Raw genomic sequence first — 25498 nt, 5'->3', positions numbered from 1 at the left:
CGCCCTGTCCGGGAGGGAGGTGGGGGGGTCAGCCCCCCGCCCGGCCAGCCGCCCTGTCCGGGAGGGAAGTGGGGGGGTCAGCCCCCCGCCCGGCCAGCCGCCCCGTCCGGGAGGGAAGTGGGGGGGTCAGCCCCCCGCCCGGCCAGCCGCCCCGTCCGGGAGGGAGGTGGGGGGGTCAGCCCCCGCCCGGCCAGCCGCCCCGTCCGGGAGGGAGGTGGGGGTGTCAGCCCCCCACCTGGCCAGCTGCCGCATCCGGGAGGAAGGTGGGGGGATCAGCCCCCCGCCCGGCCAGGCGCCCTGTCCAGGAGGTGAGGGGCGCCTCTGCCCGGCCGCCCCTACCAGGAAGTGAGGAGCCCCTCTGCCCGGCCAGCCGTCCCATCCGGGAGGGAGGTGGGGGGGTCAGCCCCCCACCGGGCCAGCCACCCCGTCAGGGAAGTGAGGGGCGCCTCTGCCCGGCCGCCCCTACTGGGAAGTGAGGGGCCCCTCTGCCCGGCCAGCTGCCCTGTCTGGGAGGGAGGTGGGGGGTCAGCCCCCCGCCCGGCCAGCCGCCCTGTCCGGGAGGGAGGTGGGGGGGTCAGCCCCCACCCGGCCAGCCGCCCCGTCCGGGAGGTGAGGGGCGCTTCTGCCCGGCCGCCCCTACTGGGAAGTGAGGAGCTCCTCTGCCCGGCCACCACCCCATCTGGGAGGTGTACTCAACAGCTCATTGAGAAAGGGCCATGAAGACAATGGCGGTTTTGTGGAAAAGAAAGGGGGGAAAGGTGGGGAAAAGATTGAGAAATCGGATGGTTGCCGTGTCTGTGTAGAAAGAGGTAGACATGGGAGACTTTTCATTTTGTTCTGTACTAAGAAAAATTCTTCTGCCTTGGGATCCTGTTGATCTGTGACCTTACACCCAACCCTGTGCTCTCTGAAACATGTGCTGTATCCACTCAGGTTTGAATGGAAAAAAAAAATTGTTCATTTTAAAACACCAAGCATCTATTTGGTACACATTTTTATCAATGTCTACTTAATTGTGACCACCTGATTTAAAAATTCTGATTGTTTATTTCATTTCAGATTTTATTACTGTGCTTACCTTAATTCACACCTTGACAGGTGAGTTAGAAACAAAAATAATGGAAATGTTTAATTAAATTCCATGGAAAGAGAGGATTCATGTTTCTCAACTGTGATTACATTTTAGATCCCTGCTGTAAGTTTCACTATGTCCCAAGCTTGTAAATATGCAAAACAGAGCTTTAAACCTAGTTGTACAAGAGATGTGCATGTCCCATCAGAATTTTGAGCTGTCAAACTGTCACTCAGTACATCACCAGTGTGAAGTTATTTTAATAGTGTATTAAGTATAAATGCCAACGGGATCCATAGTCAATGGGATAAGAGCTCAGAACTTATATTTAATTTACTTTTTTATAGAATTTGCATTATGCAGACTTAAATTCTTAAGTTATTAAATACCAAGGAATGTTCCATTATCTTTTGAATTTTTGAGGGTGAAATCACTGAACAAAAGTTATTGATACAGCCCACAAATTTTTTTAATTCATTGTTTTTCCTTTTTACTTTTATTTTAGGTTCGGGGTACATGTGAAGATTTGTTACATCGGCAAACACGTGTCACGGGGACTTGTACAGATTATTTCGTCACCCAGGTACTAAGCATTGTACCCAATAGTTATGTTTTCTGCTCCTCTCCCTCCTCCACCCTCCCCCCTAAAGTAGACCCCCGTGTCTGTTGTTTCCTTCTTTGTGTTCATTGTTTTTATTATTTAGCTCCCAACTTGGAAGTGAGAATGTGCGGTATTTGGTTTCCTTTTCCTGTGTTAGTTTGCTAAGGATAATGGCCTCCAGCTCCATCCATGTTCCCACAAAAGACATGATCTTGTTCTTTTTTTATGGCTGCATATTCCGCAGTACATGTGTACCACTCTTTCTTTATCCAATCTGTCATTGATGGGCATCTAGGTTGATTCCATATCCTTGCTATTGTAAATAGCGCTGCAATGACCATTCACATACATGTGAATGTATCTTTATGATAGAATGATGTCTTTTTTTTTTTTTTTTTTTTTTTTTTAGACAGGGTTTCACTCCAGTTGTTCAGGCTGGAGTGCAGTGGCATGATCACGGCTCACTGCAGCCTCAAACTCCTGAGCTCAGGTAATTCTCCCACCTCAGCCTTCTCAGTAATTGGGACTACAGGCTTGCACCACCACACCCAGCTAATTTTTTTTTTAAATTTTTAGTAGAGATGAGGGTTTCACCATGTTACCCAGACTGGTCTTAAACTCCTGGACTCAAGCACTCCACCCACCTCAGCTGCCCAAAGTACTGGGATTACAGGCGTGAGCCACTGCACCTGACCTACAGTAGAAAAATTTCTAGTACTGTAGGTATATGTACCCAGTAATGGGATTGCTGGGTGGAACAGTAGCTCTGCTTTTAGCTCTTTGCGGAGTTGCCATACTGCTTTCTGCAATGGTTGAACTAATCTACACTCCTATCAACAGCGTATAAGCATACTTTTTTCTCCACAACCTTGCCGGCATGTTATTTTTTGACATTTTAATAATGGCCATTCTGACTGGTGTGAGATGATATCTCATTGTGGTTTTGATTTGAATTTCTCTAATGATCAATTTTAAGTTATTGATACAAGCTGTGACTTCACATAAGTAGTACTCAAGTATGGAAACTCTGTGCCTCTCAACCTGGTACAAGCCAGTAGCAGAACACTAAACCTTAAACTCCAAATCATGAAACGTGTCATAAATTCCTCACAGAACTTATTATAGTAATTTGTATTTTCTAAGTATTCAGTTAATTGCATTAAAAAAAGAAGAAAGAAATGAGAAGACTGTCAGTAAATGCTTGTAAACATTCAGAAATATATATAGAGAAAGTAACAGAGAGAGAGAGAGAGGAAAGAGAGGAAGAAAGATAATCTATTCTATGTCACAAAAAATGTATAAGGCATTACAGGTCCTTAGGGACCTTTGAGTCTTTTGGAGGAAGAGTGGCAAAAGAAAATGAACATTTAATTATAATGAGCATAACTACAAAATTGTGAAAATAGTGTGGCTGTTAAATTTAAATTAATTAAAATTAAACAAAGTGAAAAATTCATTTTCTCAGTTATGGTTTTGTTTTTGTTTTTGTTGTTGTTGTTCTTGAGACAGAGTTTCACTCTGTTGCCCAGGCTGGAGTGCAGTGGCGTGATCACGGCTCACTGCAGCCTCCACTTCCTGGGTTCAAGTGATTCTCCTGCCTCAGCCTCCAGAGTAGCTGGGACTACAGGCACGTGCCACCACACCCAGCTAATTTTTGTATTTTAAGTAGCGATGGGGATTTACCATGTTGGCCAGGATGATCTCGATCTCCTGACCTTGTGATCCGCCTGCCTCAGCCTCCCAAAGTGCTGGGATTACAGGCCAGAGCCACTGCGCCCGGCCTCTCAGTTGTTTTAAATGCTCAGTAGCTCTATGTAGCTAGTAGCTACTATACTTAACATAGGGAACATTGTCCATCATCCCAGAATGTTGCATGAAACAGGTCTGCAAAGCATGTAAGTGAAAATTACACCAAACATTCAAATTTTATTTACTACTTGATCATTTTTAAAGGAAATTTTCTTGATGCATGCCTGCTTCATTCAAAACAAGTTAAGTAAAATGTTAATAAAAAGGGCTTGCTTTTATTTTTATTGGGTCTCCACTAAGGCAGATTTTATATATAGTATGACTATTCAAGACTTTGAATCAGTGCATTCAAGAGAATTTCATGTGGTTAAAAAAGTTTCCAACAAACAGTTCTTTCTGAATATTGAAGATAAAAATGGAAGCTCCAATTATTTCATTTTTAATTGTATCCTTATGATTTTAAATTATTTCTATTTTTAAAAAATATATATGTATACATTAAATCATATATTTTACTACCAAAGGAAAGAACATCTGGTGATTTACACCAGTTACTGCATATGGATGAGTACCTAAGCTGGAGAGGGGGTGATAGTCTTAGTTCCATTGGCTCTCGTGTCTGTACAGTGCCTCTAGGACCTTGGGCTCTCTGATACTTCAGTCTGGGACACCCAAGATCATGATTCAGAGGTTCAAAATGAATTCTTCCTTATTTTTCTGTTTTCTTTCTTTCTTTTTTTTTAATTTTGATCATCTCCTGTTGAAACCCTCCTCTTCAAATTTTCTGCCAATTTTCTCAACTTCCCTATGGACTTTGTTCTAATTCCTTCTCAATCTCAGAGCTCCTTGGTCAGATCTTCATGGCCATTCTCGATTTTACTCCAAACCCTCAGCCACCTCTGCCTTCTCTGCTTCACATCAGACCCTTTATGCCTTCCTCAGTCTGCTTATTGCCACACTTGCTGCACCTTCATAAGATCTAGAATACGAAGATACAGAAGGACAAGAATAGCCAAAAAAGCAAAATAAATAAATGGGAGAAAAGAAAAAAAAACAAGCTAAGATATCTATAGCCCCTCAAAATTCAGCTGGGAATAAGTATATATTGAAAGAGGGGCTCATTCATCACATACATAAACACACAGACACACACACACATCCCTCACCATTACCATAGTGATTTTTATGGCTCCTAGTCAGTTATGCTTTTTCCTGGGCATTCTTTTCCTGAACAAGCTTACGTTGAGGTTTAGAATCTTCAATAAAACAGAATCTGTTTTTCCCATTTAAATGATTAATCTTTATGTGCTTTGATATACAGATTGGAGAGAGCACCTGCTCGCCCTTTCCTCTGTAGACTGTTGCTTCCTCTAGAATCCATCAGCTATTCTAACATTGATCTTTGGATTAAACACAATGACCAGGGAATAGAGCACAACTGCACCATTGCAGGACATGATCCAAAATTACTTTTTTTCTAAATTGTTCTTTGACTCCAGCTCATTGTCCTACTTTGGGGACATTGTAAGACATGGCCTTTTAAAACTCTTTGAGAGAGATTTGTAGAGTGTTATTATTATACTGGACTCACCCTCTTGTAGTTTGCAGCATTTTACACTGAATTGCTGTCAGTATCCCCCACTAAACAACATTTTGTTAGAGCAAGCATGTGTTTAGGTTGTTGTCATTATATTCCCTGCATCGAGGACTGTGATCAACACACAGTAGATAAGCAATATGTATGTGTTGAATCGTAGGTATAATGTTTACTTTGGTAATATAGCAAGCACTCGGGAGAAGTCTCAGAAGAACTATTTTCAGTTTTGTTTATTTCTCTTTACTTCCTTGAATCTGAACCACATGTGGCCCTCTCTGCATTGGCAGACTCAAATGTGTAGGCTGGCCCTCATAAACTTTACTTTGGGACCCAACCTATCTCTGGTTTCAACTACCTTTGTCCTGACTTTCTCATTCATATTTGTAAAACAATCTATGAATTATCTTTTACTGAAGGAATATTAATGTACTTGCAAAACAAGTTGGAGAACTAAAAACAAAAGAAAGATCAATAGATGAACATACAAACTAACTTTGAAAGCAAAAGCTTCATATTATCCATCTTCCTGTATTTAATTGTGAAGTCCTAAAAGTAAGAGATTATGTTACTTACACAGTAACTCAAATATGAAAACTCAGAAAATATTAGTACCCACATTAATCCCCTTCATACTTTACATTTCCTAGTTAATTGTAAACAGTAACAGCATTTCAACAGCAGTAAGATAGAATAGCTTTGGGCTCCCTCGTGTTCTGTTTGTCCTATCTTGTATTTCAAAGAAAAATGCCAATTTTCCACTAGTGGCTGAAAGGACTTTTGAAGCATAAATTAAAGTCCGCATCTTGAACAATGATTAGCTGCAAGAACAATTGTCCATGCTGATGGCACGTGTTGGCCACATATAAAGTACAAGGTAATCCATGCAAAATGGCCCTAAAATCGTGCTGTTAGAAATGGCAACTCACGAGAAAGCTCAAGTTGCTTTAAATTCCTTTCAAAAAAAGAAAAAAATCTTAACTGTATTAGTCTGCTAGGATTATGTAGGAAAAGAAAAACCATATAATTTCAGAAAATGAAGGCTTTAATCATATCAAAGTACCCCACACTGGTTATCTCACTGCTTGACTCTACTACCTTATAATGAAGAACATTGGTTCCATGAAAGCACTATTATTAATACGTTCCAATTCAGAGGATTGGCTAGATTTTCCAGTTACCCAAGAAGGTAAGAATTTGTTTTGTTTGCTTATTCTGTAACTTTTATGTAAGAAAATATCGACCGGGTGCGGTGGCTCACGCCTGTAATCCCAGCACTTTGGGAGGCCAAGGCGGGTGAATCACGAGGTCAGGAGATCGAGACCATCCTGGCTAACATGGTGAAACCCCGACTCTACTAAAAATACAAAAAAATAGCCAGGAGTGTTGGTGGGCACCTGTAGTCCCAGCTACTCAGGAGGCTGAGGCAAGAGATTGCAGTGAGCCCAGATTGCGCCACTGCACTCCAGCCTGGGCGACAGAGTGAGACTCTGTCTCAGGAAAAAAAAAAAAAAAGAAGAAGAAGAAAGAAAGAAAAAGAAAATATCACATATTGCCACAAACTTATTTAAAAAATTCATATTATAGTCTTAGAAAAATCCTGAGAACCTTAGCTATGTGTATCTCAGACTATCAATAACATTCTCCTACAGTCTACTCCTACTTCCTAAACTGGAAAGCATTACAAAGTAACTCAAATATCCTTCCTGCTCACTCAAAGACTCCTAAAATTCAAGCACATAGAGAAAAGCGTGAAAAACAAATATCTATTCTGGCAGTCTGCAGTGGTGCCTTGAAACAGTCTCAGTTTTTCAAAAACCAAGGCAAACCATTAAGTCCGTATCCATAGCCTTTAGAGATCGAAGCCTTGGTTTTGAGATAAACTACCAAGCACCCAAAATGTCCATGACAGCATTTTCACTGAGACCCCACCTAAATAACACCCCAACCCCAACTAAGTTACCAATTTAAGCAAAAATTAAGTGTCCTCAAGTGGAAACAATGATAAACTGAAACTCAATCCCAGTGACCACAAATCAATGGCTATCGGGAAGCATACAATGATGGGAAAGGTAGATTACATTTTAAAATCATATACATGCATATGATTTCTCAGTGACTCTAGGTGAGTCATAGGAATTTCTAATACACTCTTAATATCTTCAAATTTCTGTAAAGCAGGCAGAATTAACACATCATATTCCTTTACATTCAATTTTTTCTATATATCTAACATTTGTGATCTCATCACTTTAATGTATGACCTTGAATTAAATCTAAGTTAGCTTGTACTTTCAAAGAAGAAGTGCTTCTGGAGTTTCCCCTCAAAAAAAAAAAAAACACTCTATATCTATCTTTCTCTTTTTCTGTCTATCTTATAGGATTTAATTAAAATAAAGAGGTGGGAATGGGTAAAAGGCATTTGGATAAAATGGAAATGGAGACCAGGCATTTGCTTTAATTCTTATTCTCACAAAGAAATGGGAAGAAAAAAAACAAAAGAATGGAAAAGAAAGTATCTTTAGGACTTTAAAAGAAAGTATCTATGGACACCACTATTAAGAACTCAGGGCACTCCCACTTAGACTTATATCAAACTGAAAGTATAATTAGGTTTATACCTCGGAATAATATGTCATTTATCACCAGGAATGCCCAAGTAAACTGCTCTAACACTACACTTACAGGCAATGAATTTACTGTGTGGCACTATTGATCTCTTCATTATTTTCTGATAAGTAAAGACGAAAAAATTAGCTGAAATCCTAAGGGCCGAGAGGCATGTTGGAGCTCTCAAAAGGACTGAAAATAAGACAAGCTGAATACAGACCTCTGATTTAGGTGTTACTTTTATGGAAAGCAAAGGAATTATGTTTACTGAATTAACATTATATTTGGTACATTTATACCAATGTTTGGTACAAACATTGTTTACCTACTATGTACCAAATATTTTGCCAGGTGCTTTATTTAATCACATTTTAATCCTTGACATTATTCCATATAATCGTGTATGCTTCCAATGTAAACGCTGACATTTAATCCATACAATCATGTATGTTTCTAGTGTAGACACTGAGTCTCAAAAGGAATATACAATTTGTCTGAGCCACAGTTAGAAAGTGGCAAAAGAGACTTGAACCAAGTCTAACTAGTCCATCCTCTCTAATATGCTGCTGAAATAAAATGGGTATTTCACTCCTTAGTTTGTGTTTGCCTGGCACCAGAGGACTCATTTAAAAAACTCAAATTTCAGTAAATATAATCATTTCCATCTGTCTTTCTTTCAACAAACACTTATTTAACTGACTTTATTTTTCTCAATGTACACTGTTGGCCAAAAATTTTGGCAACAAAATTTTAGCTTAGATTATTTAGCAGCTTTAGATTATTGAAATGACTGTGTGAAAGGAATATAAAATAACAGAAAGCTTTAATAGCCCTCAAAAGAATGGTGCCAGTTATGTGTTACAAATGGTCTTCTAGAAGGACATAGCATTTTGTGTTGAAATAGCGCATGTAAATCTCTTAATTCATTATTAAAGTGCTAGTAAAACATGGCGGGCATTTACTAGCAGAGTAACCCAAGCTCAGCGATTTACAACCACAGAATGGCCAGTGGAAATTCAGAACAGTTGATTACCTGACATGGGGTAGAGGCAGTGAGCAATTTTGTAAGAACAGGACTTCCAAGCTTGGCCACCCCGAGGGAGCGCTGTGCCTCCAAATAAATAAACGATCCTGCAAAAACAGAGGGAAAGTCATACGGATGCAAGTTCTCTTACACACTTAGCTGTTCTTTGCTCCACAATCTTATCCTTGCACATGCTAAACTATCAATTAGATAAAGAAAAGTACATTTTTTACATATTTACTATTATGGTTTGTAGATAACAAATAGCATTTATACCGGTATAACATTAAATACCTAAAATAACATTTAATCAATTAAAACAAGCTCTTGATCCAAATCACCTAAACAAACATTTCTGTTGGCTTCATTTATGTCATAGAGTTTGACATCAAATTAAATGAAGCTTCTAAGCTGACAATTAGATATTCAACACGCCCTTATGAAATACCCACAAGAGCTTTATTTTTTAGTTTCTTCACAAAGTACCGAAGGATATGAGCTTATGGAATGAATTTTAGTTTTTCCCCGGTCTTACGTGTTTGACATTGTTGTCTGTGCTAGAGGGGATCAAAGCTTAATTAAAGATCTAATCTGAACATTAACAAAATCACCACTTTTAGATTTTAACTACGACGGATGTGCTCATGGCAAATGTGCAGGGGATAACATCTCTCAGCAGCTTAAAAGATCACAGGTTCAGAGCTGCTGTCTGGGGTAGTTTCATTGAATATTGAAGACTTACAAGGAAGGCTATACCCAACAATGTCAAGGTCTGATACTGCCCTTTGATAATCACAGTGATAGGCAATTTGGAAAACCAACTATTTTCATTGGAAAATACCGTATTCAGAGAGTGATTTTCCTAGATACAAGTCAATGCCGACTGCACACAAAGGAAAGGATTTAGAATTAGAATGTATTATTTTATAGACTCCATCACATGTTTAACCAAACAACCAAGGATGTGAGTCAGCAGTGTCATCTTTGAGTGGGAAAAATAGAACCCAGTTTATATTGTTTTTAAATCTCAAAACCTACTTGGAAAGATAAAGTTTACTGTCCCCAAATTCCAAATTACAGGTAATGGAAACAGTGCATGCGAGCAAGTTCATTAAATTCTCTATGCTTCACCTAAAAAGGAAAAGAATGGGAAAAGTTGATTTTGAAAAATTCTTCCACCTAAAAATGCTCAGGTTTAGGTAAAATTCAAATGAATATTTTTAAAAAGATGATCAAAATTCTAAAAACAAATGAACCGATATTCAAAGACCTTACTCCTCCAGTCATTCAAAAGAATATACACAATTTCAAACAAGCTGGTTAATGAAGGTGAGAACATGTACACATTAAGACGCCAAAATCTAAATGAAGCAAAAGGCCTGAATAAATCGTTTAAACAACAAAAGTAACTGAAAAAGTAATGAAAAGAAAATCTAGAGAGAAATGTATGGTCCCAAATCTGAGTTAAATTTAATTTTCTTTTCTTTTTTTTTTTTTCCTGAGACAGGGTCTGGCTCTGTCACCTAGGCTAGAGTGCAGTAGCATGATTGTGGCTCACTGCTGCCTGGAACTGCTCACTGCTGCCATTGATTTGGAAGCTAAATGTTATCCTATGATAATTTTAACCAAATATTTATAAAGTTGACAATATTGCGTTAAAATTAATATGTGCAGGTAAGGGGTATAGAGAGTCTAAACTCTGACCACAGGCCCAGGGACTTCTAGGAACACGTCCCTTGATTTATCTTCCTATCAGCCTGCTCTAAACAATGAGCCAAGTTAGAGAAATGTGGAATTTACCAGTTTTATTCCTGGTCATGGCAAGGAGTTTACTTCTGGTAATCAGAATTGTTTATTGTAAAACTCTTACACACCCACATACCCCAGAGTGGCTATGTGACCAGCACAGTATAAAAATTAAAGGACAGAGTGAATAGTCTCCCTGGGTTAAAGTGTTCACATCTGGCTCGACCTCACCTTCTGCAAAACAGGTACCTTGTTAATGCACTGGCCTAGAAGTAACACCTTACATGTCTTAAGAACGTTTGAGGCCAGTCTCTATAACTTTCACAAATGCAAAAGTTATAAACAAGCATTACCATATAGAATAAAGAAATGAATAATAAATAAAATTACTCCAGTTAGGTTTGGTTCAGGAGTGCAAGAGGGGTTTAATATTTAAAAAATCAATTTACCTTATAGACAAAAAAGATAATCTGACAATCATACCATAATAGATGCTGAAAAATACTGAAAACTTTCAACATACATTCAATTTCTTAATTTTTTTAAAAAGCACACTCTTGAATAGAAGGGAACATTTTTATCTGATAAAGAATACAATTTTTCAGTAAGCATGGCACTTAAGGTTCAACTATTGACAGCTTTTCCTCTGAGGGAGAAATAAGACAAGTCTAGCAGCTACCACCAGTTCTATTCAACACATTCTAGAAATTCTGTCCAGTACATAAAACAACAAAAGGAAGATAGAACTGTTAATATTTAGAAAAAAGGAAATAAAATTGCCATTTGCAGACGAAATAATTGTGATCCTAGAAAATAAAATATATATGTATAAGTTCCTAGCTATGATAAATAAAATTAGCAGGGCCACTGGATACAAGGTCAATATTTTCTATAAAAATGCATTTCTATATGTCAGCAATAATCAAAATCAGAAGTTCTTTAAAAGTAACACAAAAACCTAGGAAAATACTAGCAAAAGATTTTCAAAATCTCTACCCCGAAAGCTGTAAAATATTACTTAGTAAAATTAAAGAACCCAAATAAATTGAGACATTGGAAACATTTGAAAAAAAAATTTTCAGTGAAATGCAAATAAATATTACATATGAGAAATCATTGTACACCCATTAATTGGAAATTTTTATAGAGAATTATAATGCCTCTTGCTGGTAGGAAAATAGGAAAAAGTAGTCCCATTTTGTCACTAAAAATTGAAGTACTAAAGTTTTAGGGTAAATGAATCTATAAATGTTTATTGAAAATATAAATATATATCTTGCTTAAAAAATATAGAAGTCTCACTCCTAGTTATTATCTATTGCATAAAATCGAAAGTATCCTACAGGAGGAAATGTGTACAAGAATAAATTTGAAACATCGTCATGATATTGATGTCACTGGATAGGGGAATAGCTAGATACATTATGGTATATCCAACTCAAATAAATTTAGCTAAATAAACAAACATGAATCCAGTATCACAGACTGGATTTTATTTTCTGTCTTAAACGAGCAAAAGAAAAATATTAGAAAAAAAGCATATTTAGCATGGACTGTCAAATATAGGACAATGGGAATGTAAGATAGTGATAGATCACAGGATAGTGATCTCTGAGAGAGGGGAAACAAATGAGTTAAGTCCTGTAATTCCCACAGCTTACTGCCTAGACAGAGTTTCCAGGTGCCTGTGCAGAGGGGAAACACAGGAGTGTGGTAGTCTCCTCAAGTTGAAACAGATAGAGTCGGTGCTTTGGGGAGACCCACATGGGTAGAATTCATAAGACAGAGTGCCAGCTGCCCCTTTCAGGTACTGGAGCTTTGAAAAGACAGCAAGCTCCCGAGATCTGCAGACAACCCCCCCTAAATTGCCATGTAAGGACCGATCGTGTGCATGGATTGGAGAAAACTACCTGAGTCTAGGGATAAAAACACCTGAAATGAATAGCTGGAACATTTCCCGAAGGTCACAGAAAGTCAGGAATGGTAGAGTTCTCTCACCAACCAGAGTGCAAAAAAAACAAAAACAAAAACAAAAACAGACATAGGCATTGGATAGAGAACTCAAACCAAATAAACACTTATGTCCAGACAAAAACACGTATGCAAATTTAATAGTGTTTTTACTCATATTTGACAATATTTGGAAACAATCTAAGTGTCCTTCAGCTGGTTAGTGGATAAATGAAGTGTAGCTCATCCACTCAATGGACCCAACTATTCAGCAGTGAAAAAGGAAGGAATTGTGGCTGAAGCCAGCGACATGGATGAGTCTCAAGTCCTTTATGCTAATTGAAAGAAGGCAGAATCAAAATGCTACATATGATATGATTCCATTTTCAAGACATTCTGGAACAGGCATACACTAGGGCTAGAAATCAGATCATTGGTGTCAGTGGTGGGAGGTGGGAGAATTATTGAGTACATAATGGCACAGAACAATGTGTTGGGCAGGAATAGAATTGTTTCATATCTTCATTTTTGTGATGGTTACACAATTGTGTATGTATGTCAGAACTCAGTGAACTGTACACTAAAATGGTTGAATTTTACATTTAACCAATACTTTATCATAAAAAATGAAAAAAAATAGATAGTATTTGATGACTTGGAGCAACTGCCATAAGCTATCTATAGTAAGAAGATAGGGACAATAGTTACAAGATAATATATTTCTTAAAAAACAAACAATCACAGAAACACATATAATTTTGAATATGTATGTATCTACTATATATATATCTGTGTGTGACTATATGAACATAGATAAAAGTGGAACATAATTAACATGAGTTGCCTATTTCGATGGACATTTAACAGAGTAGGAATAGGAAGGTAGAAACGAAGCAAAAAAGGCAGGAAGGAAATTCGAGGCTTAAATACACACATACACACAAAAACTACATAATATCAACATATCCAGCCTGGTCAACACGGTGAAACCTCTGGCTCTACTAAAAATACAAACACAAAAAACCAGCTGGGCGTGGTGGTGTGCACCTGTAGTCCCAGCTACTTGGGAGGAAAAGGCAGGAGAATTACTTGAACCTGGGAGGTGGAGTTTGCAGTGAGCATGGATCACACCACTGCACTCCAGCCTGAGCAACTAAGTGAGACTCTGTCTCAGCTAGTTATAGATAGATAGATAGATAGATAGATAGATAGATAGATAGATAGACAGACAGATAGACAGATTTAAAAGCTGCAATCTATATGTTTAAGGCTCTAAGAACAAAATGAACCAGAACTCCACTTTCTTAGATATCGGAACTATTAGGCTGCCTCTGACTCTACCAGAAATTTCCATTTCACTTTCCTTTCCCTTCCTGGTCCTTTTTCATTTTTTTTAATTCTCCTCCTCACTTGCAATTTAAAACCACTACTGATTCTCTTTAAGGTTTGATCATGGCAATCATGGGTAAAGAGATGTTGACTCCGTGATCCAGATATATATATATATTTTTTAATTGGCCCTTTCTAAAATGAGAAAGACTGCGTTTTTGTCCCTCACACTCTGGGTGAGACCAGCTGCCCCTAGTTTTATCAGTCATATTGTTATCTTTCACTATTCTTCAACTCACCGGAAAAGAATGGGTCTTTCAACATCTAACACAGGGGCTCTATTAGAATATTTTTAATGCAAATCATAGTTATGTAGTAATTATAAGATGGCAAAAGACTAAAGGTGAATAACAAACATATTTTCTAATTGTCTTATCTGGTGTTTTTCCTAGTCTTCTTATTAGAATGGACAACAAATATCTATTAATGTTTATGGAGCTCTTACTACATGGAAAAACCTTCACAGGTGTTATTTCATTTAATCCTCATGACAACTCCACAGGGAAGCTACTTTTCTTTTCTCTATTTTCTATCTAATAAAACTGAAGCACCCTAATATTTAGACATGGGTGCAGTGTCAACATCGTGTCGGAACCCTGGGCAGCCCGTGCTCTTCCCTAACTGGTTATGGTATGCTCACATCAGACCACCATGACACACTGCCCGCACAGCTTCCCTTTGAGAATCACTGCCTTGGCTTAGGCCTTCATCATCTCTCACTGATATTTCTTCAGCACATCCATGTTTTTTTGACTCCAGCCTTTCACCCTCTCCATTCTCCTCATCTCAGACAGAACAGCCCTTTAGAGCAAATTTGATTGGTCACATGCTTTAACATGACTACCTGGGTCACCATCATCCTGCAGACACATTTCCAATTCCTCAGCACTCTCTAGAGTCCCCTTCCTTCCTCTCCTGTTTCATCAGTTCTCTTCTCCCTGTCCAATCACACACGTCTTTCATCCCTAACTACTCCCATCTTTCTGCCTTCTTTGGGGATTCTTCCCTCCAATTAGGACATGATCCCTCCCACCTCTCTTTGGTTCCGTCTTCTCTCAGTAATTCCTTACTTCTGGCTTCCTGACTACTTTTCATTTCCCTTCAGTGCTCAGTTCAGGAGTCATCTCCTTCAACAAGGCATCTCGAATCCATCTGAATCACCTTCCATCCCTCTTAAAGCATCCTTCATAACCGATTGCAATTCCTTGCTTATCTAATTAAGCTACCAGACTGAGACCACCTCAAAGGCAGGGATCGTGGCATCCATCTTTGTGCATCCAGGTATCGTCTATGCTATGTATTTAATAATTGGCTTGAACAGAGAAAAAGAAGTAAAATATTATATGAGTTTAGAGAAAATGTGTTGTTAATACATAGTTCCAATGATTTATAGTCCCCTTTCTATTTTAAACTTTAAACTTAACTTTGTCTGCTACAAAATGTTAAAGAAATGAGTCATGGCACAAAAGCAAAAATTAAGAACTTACCACACTGTTAAACAATTAACTAGGTTTATGGCTGTAGCCAACAGATGGATGGTTGAATTTTCCCACCCCATCCCCTAGCACCCTCACCCACTACCACCAACCCCAATTTCCAATGGCTGTAATTAAAAATATGATCAATACTTATTTTTGGTATAATTCTTTGGAAGTCTGAAAGAAGAAACAAATAGGATAATGTTCAATGAGGTTGAAAGATGATCTATAGTACAAGTACAGTTGTGCTATTGTAAGGTTTGCCAGGTGTGGTGGCTCCCTCTTGTAATCCCAGCACTTTTGGGAGGCTGAGGTGAGAGGATTGCTTGAGGCCAGGAGTTTGAGATCAACCTGGGCAACATGGCGAGACACTCTTTACTTAAAACATATACATTTAAAAAGTAAAGTTAACACGATGCTAACGTGTATGGGGAATGACATCCGATGATAAATGTGAACAAAACAAAAGTGAAAAGAGAACAAACCCTTTCTGTTTTATTGGAGTTTCACAGACACTTATTGGAATACCACAGGTAGTTATGGTTCCTCTATTTTAAGATGATATGTAAACACAGGAATGATGGTTAAAAAAATATATGTGGAAGAATAAGACTGTTTATTATAAAGAAGCCCGAAGACTGATTAAATTGCATTCAAGTATTTGCAAATTTATTTCACAGATAGTGCTAAATCTCTGTTCTCAGTTCCCAGAAACAAGATTAGATTATTTTTCTTCCTGTTTTGAAAAAATTGGATTGCTCTAAAAAGAAGGTAAGCCTACTGTACTTGATTCTGGGCAACTTGAGAAAATGATCAGAAAACTTTTCCACCTCTTTATGCCTTTAACCCAACTTATAAAAATTGCAACAACAAACATGTTGGTGATTAAAACAATGCTCCTTTCAGGGAACTCAATTACCCGCCAATTATTAACTTGGTCAGGAGGTTTTAAAGCAAGACAAACCAGAGTTCCATGTGTACAGTCTACAGAATAGAAATGAAAATACACAGTATCATCATTCCACAACATGCAAGAAAGAAAACTATTTTTTTTAAAGAGGAAAATGTCCTACCATGATTTATGTTTGCTGTGTGATCAGCTGCAGGAAAGTGGTGCTCTCCATTATTCAATCCTTTCATCAGCTTCCAGTGTGAATCTTCTGTGAGAAATGGCTCCCAACCGCAGAAACCCGACTCAAAGTCACAGGCGAGATGCTTTGCTGTTACACGTAGAAGAGAAAACAGGTGAGGAGAAATGAAGAGCATGCAGGCAAACACTGCTCTACGCTAGCTAAACATCTTAGGAGGCCTGCAAAATTATTCCGCTTGGTAGTGAATATTCTCTAATGATCGGAATAGCTTTCCTTTATCTAGTCACACACAATATCTCAGGTGCTGTGTGAGGCATGACCCTTCCACATGCTTCCATCTGTAAGTCTGGTACATTTCATTCTGGTTGGCCATCTCCATTTTATTTAATGATGCAAGGTGGAACTCCAAAGCTTTTCAGGGAGTAACTAATTTGCTTGCCCAGTATAAACCTGCTGAGATGGTAGTTTAAATGAAAAAAATCCACTGGGAAGGGGGAAGTTTAAATTAATTCTGGACACACAAATAACTTGAGGTCAGCATCTCAGTATGCATTTTATTATTCTATCCTAACACTTTCTCAAAAAAAAAAAACCTAGCCATTTTGGAATTGCAGGTAAATTAGATATTCGGAACTGAGCTGGTGTTATCTTTTGTCTTTTTTTTTTTTAAGGCAGAGTCTCGCTCTGAGGCCCAGGCTGGAGTGCAGTGGTGCAATCTTGGCTCACTGCAAGCTCCACCTCCCGGGTTCACGCCATTCTCCTGCCTCAGCCTCCCGAGTAGCTGGGACTACAGGCGCCCACCACAATGCCCGGCTAATTTTTTATATTTTTAGTAGAGATGGGGTTTCACTGTGTTAGCAAGGATGGTCTCGATCTCCTGACCTCGTGATCCACCCGCCTCAGCCTCCCAAAATGCTGGGATTACTGGCGTGAGCCACCGCACCCGGCCCAATATTTTTTTTTACATGAAATACATTTGGAGACAATATCACAGTAAAAATTAATGCATCATACAAGATCCTTGGTTTAAATTTCTTTCATTTGACTATTATACCAACGTCCTCTGTGAAGGTACACAATTCATATTAGCATTTAAAATTGTTTTTAAAGTCCTATAATTTAAAAAAACCCTTTTTCATGGAATTTCCTGAACTATTTTGATTTGAAGATATATCTATCATGCCAACTTTTTTGGAACACAGTGAAGTAGATTCTATATATATTTTTTTCCTATATGAGTTATTGAAATTTTATATATAAATACAAATGTGTATTTTATTGTGGTAAAATATACATGACATAAATGTAACATTTTAACAATTTTTAATGTAAGCTTCTATGGTATTAGGTACATTCCCATTGTTGTACAACCATTACCACCATCCATCTCCAGAACTTTTTCATTCCCAAACTGAATCTCCACCCCCATTAAGCAATACTTTCCATATCCCCTCCCCTCAAACCCTGGCAACCACCATTTTACTATCTGTCTCTAAGAGTTTGCCTACTTTAGGTACTTCATATAACTGGGACCAAACAATACGTGTCCTTTTGTCTCTGGCTTATTTCAAGGTTCATCCATGTTGTAGCGTGTGTCTGAAAATTAGATCTATTTCATGTATAAACTGTTCAGGGATCCAATGTGTATCTTTGGACATGTTTGGCATGTTGTATTTTAATTATTTTGATAGAGATTTTTAAAACATATTGCATATACATGTATTAATTTTTTAAGCTTTATTGATGTATAAGTGACAAACAAAATTGTAACTAAGGTACGCAATGTAATGTTTTGATATACATATACATAGAGAAAGGATTACCACAGTAAAGCTAATTAGCATCATTTCACCATATAGTTACCTTTTGTGTGTGTGATCAGAACATTTCAGATCTACTCTCAGCAAATTTCAAGTATACAATACAGTGTTATTAACTATAGTCACCAGGCTGTACACTAGACTCCCAGAACTTATTTATCTTGTAAGTGAAAATTTGTATCTTTTGACCAACACCTCCCCATTTCGGCCAGGCCTCAGCCCTGGACAACTGCCATTCTACTCTCTGTTTCTACAAATTCAACTTTTTTAGGTTCCATGTATAAGTGAGATCGTGCTGTATTTGTCTTTCTCTGTCTGGGTTATTTCACTTTGCATAATCCCCTCCAGGCTCATCATTGTCACAAATAGCAAGTTTTTTCTTCATTATTGCTGAATAATATTTCACTGTGAACACATATACATTTTATACACACACACACACACACACACACCCCACTTGTTTGATCCATTCTCAGAGACTTCAGTTGTTTTGGCTGGATATTTTGAATAATGCTGCAATGAACATGAGGGTGCAGATATATTTTAATCTTAACAGCCCTCATTTAATACAGGATTATGTTAATAAACATCAAAAATCTATTGTTTGGTTTTAGAGAAATTTTACTCAGAGTTCATCAGTTAAAGTAATATTTTAAGATCATGACAAAGCTTTCTCTTGCATATTTAACCACTACAGCATATGAGCAGACAAGAAAGAATTTCATTGTGCAGCTGGGAAAAATTCTGGATCATGAAAAGTAAAATATTTTATGAATCCTCCAGAAGTTAATCAGCTCTCTGTGAAATAAGAAAGAAAGCTATGTATGGGAAATGAATGGGGAATATTTCATTTAATGAGAATATATTAGATTCTAACAGGATTATATTATAAATATTGTGTTTGTTAATATACATTACAAATACACATTATAAATATTTTATTAATATTGATGCTCTTAAGGACTAGCAAAGTAAAGAGAGTTTTTGCTTCTACCCTGAGAGAACTCTGACTTGTTTGCCTTTAGTTTTTCTCAATTTTTTTAGATGCCATCTGTTTCTTCCCCTAGCTGTCTTCCTTCCTGAAGCCTCTTTGGTACAGTGGTTCTCAAAGTTTCATATGCAGACAAATCACCTGGGACCTTGTTCCATGTAGCTTTTGGTTCCATAAGGCTGGGCCAGGGCCTGAGGTTCTGCATTTCCACTAAGTTCCCAGGTAATGCTGATGCTCTGGTCCATGGAGTCTGCTGTTGCAGCAAAACCCACAGGCCATTTTTATTAACTGATTTTGAAAAGCCACCGGTCTGGAGGCTATGTTATGCCATATATTAAAATAATACCTAAAAGTAAGAGCAACTTGATAATGAGAGAAGACCTGAGTGAGTCTGCCTTTGGGGAAAAGCACACTGGCTGTGGAATACCAAATGACAATCCTCACGAGTTCATATTTACTCATTCTCCAGAATTTGGTAAGTATTCCTGGTGCTATTCAAACTGCCTGCACAAGCTATACCCTCCTAGAGATTCATTCTAAAGTGCAATAAAAAAATATATAAAGATATTTTTTCTTGTGCTTCATGAACATGGAAGAATCGTTTATGAAAAAAACTTGATATTACAAATTCAAATTTGTAAAACACAAATGTTTTCGTATGTGTAAAATGTTTCAATATGGTTTTAAATTTCAAAGGAAAGCCTCTTTTATTTTGTAAGAATATACATATGCACGTGTCTATATGCAAAAATATATTAAATACTTTAGTGCAGCAAATAGTGTAAATTTATATCAATTCTAATAATCCAAATCTATATAATTTCACAGCATAAATAATTGTATATATATTTACATGAAACACTCATTTTGGTATCAAAATACATGAATACACATATATACTGTATGCAATATGGCTACATTTTTATGACATATTCCCTATATCAAGTCAATCTCAATCATGCAAACATGACAGGTTTTCTTTGGACAAATGAGGTTACACTATTTAAAAACTTAAAAGACTAATAACACTGTTTTTGTTGAGAAACACAATTACCCATTCCTGCATTCACCCAAAGAAAATAGCAGAATATGGCATCAAGAGTTACTGAACTGGAAAAATGTCATATACATAATCAATGAAACTTCAATAAATGAGAAAATATGTCAAAAATCAAATGCTAAACAATTTTTTAAAGGTGAACATAAAGTATGATTTACTACGGGGAAAATAATGGAGGGGAAAAAGCTAAGCTTCCAAATATACAAGTGCCCAGGTGCAGTGGCTCATGTCTGTAATCCCAGCACTTTGGGAGGCTGAGGCCGGTGGATCACCTGAGATCAGGAGTTCAAGACCAGCCTGGCCAACATGATGAAACCTGTCACTACTAAAAATACAAAAATTATCTGGGTGTGGTGGCACATGCTTGTAATCCCAGCTACTCTGGAGGCCGAGACAGGAGAATCACTTGAACCCGGGAAGTGGAGGTTGTAGTGAGCCGAGATCATGCCATTGCACTCCAGCCTGGGTGACAGAGCAAGACTCTGTCTCAAAAAAAAAAAAAATTATATACGTGGAAAGAAAGGAAATATATTTTCCTTCAGTTATTGACATTAAGAATTACAGAAACTGTTAGAAAGCAATATTTCCCCAACAGAAATGAGGCAAATTGTCTGTAAAAAATTTAAATAAAACATAGAAAGAAACTTCACATACATTGGAGTAAATAAATTGCTCTTACATCGCTTGTTTTGAACAAAAGAAGAGAGCAGCCCAAAAGCTCCGTTGAGCTCACACTGGTTAGCCGATTACTTGGTTTAAAGCTAGGAGACTGAAGTATTAACTGGATTTCTGTTGATGAACATGGCAGAAGGGGATTTTAGCCTTACTTTCTCATCTCCTCTATCCTGTGTCCCTCCGCATTGCTCTTAATAAAATCCAAGCTTCCCAAGAGAAACCAATTATACAGAGCTTTTCACTTAAAAGGTGGCATTTATCTTATTACAATATTTTCACCTCTGCTCAAGAAAACATCTCACTAAAATAAGACACTGCAGTAAAATAAACGTCAAATTTTTAATATCTTTTAAAAACCACCTGTTTGTGATACAGAAATTGGATTCATATCCTTGGAATTCATGTTTTCTAAAGAGACACAGGGATCTCAGTTGCTAAGTTACCTCATATGAGAATCATCCTGTGGATTGTAAATTAAATTATATTTTTGTTGAACTATGACTATGCTTGAATAGCAATGGGATCTCTTGTCATCACTTCTATCAAAGACTCTTCAGAAAAGGCCTGAAAGAAAGGTGTTGAGGCACTTTGGCCCTCCCAAACGCCAGTCATGGCTGAAGTGATTTCTTTTTTTTTTTTTTTTTTTTTTTTTCAGACGGAGTCTCATACTGTTGCCTGGGCTGGAGTGCAATGGCATGATCTCAGCTCACGGCAACCTCCACCTCCCATGTTCAGGCAGTTCTCCTACCTCAGCCTCCCAAGTAGCTGTGATTACAGGTGCCCACCACCACGCCTGGCTAATTTTTTGTATTTTTAGTAGAGACGGGGGTTTCAATATGTTGGCCAGGCTGGTCTTGAACTCCTGACCTCGTGATCTGCCTGCCTCGGCCTCCCAGAGTGCTGCGATTACAGGTGTGAGCCATTGCACCCGGTTGGCTGAAGTGTTTTCTAGGCAAGTAAGAGGAGAGTGGCCCTTCCTCCAGGGCAGCCATGATGGCTGAAGTGATTTCTACAATCATGGTAGCTGCCCTGGAGGAAGGGCCACCCTCCTCCTACTCATCCCTCCCAGCTACAGCTTCCAAGATCATTGACTAGAGAGGAAAAATGCATACACAATAAAAGTTAGTAACCCATAATATATGCCTCCAAGGCAAAGGTACAAAAAGTTTCCTTCTACCACCCATCTTCTCTTTAATCAAAGCACACACATTCACACACCCAGCCAACAATAATCACAACTATTCATTTGTAGAATAAATTGAGAGATGTTGCAGACTTTGCAACAAGCACCAAAACATTAAGTTAAAATAGAGATACCTGAAGGCATAGTACTAATAGTTTCAGAGCAATAATGCATATTTATCACATTTCATACATATGACTTACCTTTGCCTTGATAGAAACAAAGACTGTTTTAAATCCAACTAACAGTCTTGAATTAGAGCATGTAAACTAGTAAGCCATTCACTCACTTACAGCAAGTTGCTGGGTCTTCATCACTCTCATCGGAGCAGTCCTGCCGAGAGTCACAGACAGATTCTTTGGCGATGCACTGGCCACTAGTGCAAGGGAATTCGTCTGCAGAGCAAAGCTTTCTGGATTGGGTCTGTCCACAGGCATAGACCCAGAGGTGATCAAGGGCAATAAAACTTCTCTGGCTCTAAAGAGTCCCTTCAAAAATAATCTTTAGGAAGAAAAAGATTAATTTATGAGTTTGCAATCTCCTTAATAAGACAAAAAACTAAAGAAGGTTGATAAAGACAAAGTAGTTATTGAGAAAAAGTGTTTAAAGCAACCAAGGCAATATATAACAAAGTTCCTGTTTGATAAGCTCAACCCATGCTCATACGACTGATGTAACAAACCTGCACGTTGTGCACATGTGCCTCAAAAATTAAAGTATTAAAAAAAAAAAACTGATGGAAACATTTGCTCCACTAAAGGCTCAGAGAAACCTCCCAGGATCAGGCAAAACACAAGCATCCCACTTAACTATCAAAAATGTCCCCGACTGCAAACTTGTTTCTTGGTCATCATCTTTACAGCTCTCTTTCTTTCATTTTCAAGGAAAATAAGAAGTATTGTCATTACTTATAGAACAAGAGCTGTAACTGCATCTGACTTATTTTTTAACTAGTGAAATTAGTATTTGAATACATGAAGAAAAATATCAGGCAAACGGAAACAGACACAATATAGGAATAAAAAAATGTAAGGGAATAAACATAAAACTCTATTCAACTTACATAAAAGAGTAACTTCTTTAATGAGAAAAGAAGTGTCAATTAAAGTAAATAAATTTTGTTGTCACCAATTGAATTGCTAGCTTTTCTGGAGATAAGCAATATTAGCAAATGAAACAACCACACATTGCTGGTCAAGTGTAAGAAAATGTCAAAGTATTAGCATTCCTTGAGTTTCTACCAAGAGCAATTATTACTTAACACCAAAAGTGCAGAAGTATAAATAGCTGACTGTATCACAGATAACTAATTATTTGCTGTCCAGAACATTAGCCATGAGCTACAGAGGACTATTTCAATTCAAATTAATGAAAATAAAATAAAATTTAGTTCCCTCAGTCATGGTAGCCAAATTTCAATTGTTCAATAGCCTCATGTGATGAGTGGCTACCATACTGGACATCAGATATAAAGCATTTCCATTAGGCAGAAAGTTCTATTAAACAGCACTAAATGTGGTTAAAATTCCAGCCAGATACTAAGAATTAAAATTGACTTCCTTCAGTTTCATCCAGCTTAAAGTTTCTGAATAGATTTTCTTTTCAAAACACGAGGGATAGGTCAGGTGCAGTGACTCACACCTGTAATCCCAGCACTTTGTGAGGCCAAGGAGGTGGATCACTTGAGGTCAGGAATTCGAGACCAGCCTGGCCAATATGATAAAACCCATCTCTACTAAAAATACAAAAAATTAGCTGGGCATGGTGGCACATGCCTGTAGTCCCAGCTGCTTGGGAGGCTAACGCAAGAGAATTGCTTGAGACCAGGAGGTGGAAGCTGCAGTGAGACAAAATCCCATCACAGCACTCCAGCCTGGGTGACAGAGCAAGACTCCATTTCAAACAAACAAAATACGAGGGATATATATTTGTTTGTTCATTAATAATTACTTAAGGTCAGATTTTCAGTTTGCAAATATGTCTAATAATTTGGTTTAGAAAATAATATTAAATTTAAACCATATCCAACAATAAGAAAACTTTGTATGCTGCTACATACTTTTCCCATAATGAATATCATACATGTAAAAATTATTAATGTATAGCTGTATATTTTCATAGCAGCAAGGGATCAGAAATGCAGAAATGATATCAATTTGAGGTTCAAAAATTGATGGTTTTAAACTTAGATCTCAAAGGCCTATAATTATTGAACAGCTAATTACATTACATATCCACTTGAGAACCTGGAATAACTCTCAAATTCATTTTCTTTACATTTTACTTTGTTTTATCTTTGAGTTAAAACAAAATTTAATCTTCAGTTTATAAAAAAAGAAACTTGTTTAGTACCTGAGAAGTTATAAAAACAGATATCAGCCTATGAAAATTAAATAGTGTCAAAATGTTAACTCAATAGGCTGTGATAGGATGTATGAATGGAATATCACTATAAAGAAATGAAATTGGCTTCATAACCCACACATATAATCAGTATCATCATTTTATACTCACACTCCAGCATAAATAAACTTACGCATTCCGTATATCATGTTGGTGCAAAAATAATTGAGGTTTTGGCCATTAAAAGCAATGGCAAAAGCCACAATGGCAAAAGCTGCAATTACATTTGCACCAACCTAATACAACACAAAATATCAATTTAACTTTTTAAGAGACAGCATTCCTATTGAGCCTATGTATGTTTCATATGTTTCTTGGTGTACATAGAGCTTTCCATGTGTTATAAAGATATGAATTATTGCATTCAAAACATTTGTCTATACTCTACTAAGTTTCAATACCAGTTTACTATTTACCTACTTCATAATGCAATTTGTTTCCCTGGGGCAAAGCATGGTGCTGGGGAGCAAGAAAGGAAGGCTGTGGAGAATGAGGAAGCTGTGAACAAGAGTGGATACACTCTATTTCCCCCGCCATGGGAAATTTGGTCTCAGAAGGAAAAGGTACAATTTAAAAAGTAAGCAATCACTCTCCCCAAATATACAAGCACGCATCCCTAACTTAAATGCTAATTTAATTTAGCAGTGCATGATCAATTTATTGCTGCAAAGCTAAAACTTAAACCATGATAAAAAAAATACTTTTTTTTTCTTTCATACCTTAAATGTCTTCAGATCTTCTGGTATTAACACATCTGCTTTCACCCATTGGCTGTGAGTTGATATGTTGTATGTCCAAAATATTTCTTCTTCCTTTGATTTGAAGAGAAAGACATCACTCATTACCCATATTCTAATCTTCACATTTACATAAATGCTCTTTTAATTACATTGTAGTAGGAATTACCTTACATGTATGATATAAAGTACTAGGAAATCTAAAGTCTTGGTAGTCAAATTGAAAAAGCTGAATACCATTAAAAAATAAGAAAATGAAGCATGTTTATGTAGTAAAGCTGCTTTTTGTAGATAAACAGTATTAGGATGGAACAAAAATTTGGAT

The 25498-nt window shown here is 37.5% G+C and overlaps 1 long non-coding RNA gene across 1 annotated transcript; it reads right to left on the bottom strand.

Annotated features, from left to right (window-relative positions):
- Window positions 1-516: 516 nt before the first annotated feature.
- LOC117978541 (uncharacterized) lies at window positions 517-25016 on the bottom strand. The gene is made up of 4 exons (XR_008622258.2): window positions 22327-25016; window positions 16287-16433; window positions 8660-8757; window positions 517-4401 (listed from the first exon to the last, which is right to left on the bottom strand). It is a non-coding gene; the product is annotated as an uncharacterized LOC117978541 (long non-coding RNA).
- Window positions 25017-25498: the final 482 nt, after the last annotated feature.

Source organism: Pan paniscus, chromosome 21 (genome assembly GCF_029289425.2).
Source record: "Pan paniscus chromosome 21, NHGRI_mPanPan1-v2.0_pri, whole genome shotgun sequence".
Lineage (NCBI taxonomy): Eukaryota > Metazoa > Chordata > Mammalia > Primates > Hominidae > Pan > Pan paniscus.
This window is presented reverse-complemented; position numbering and strand designations above follow the sequence as displayed.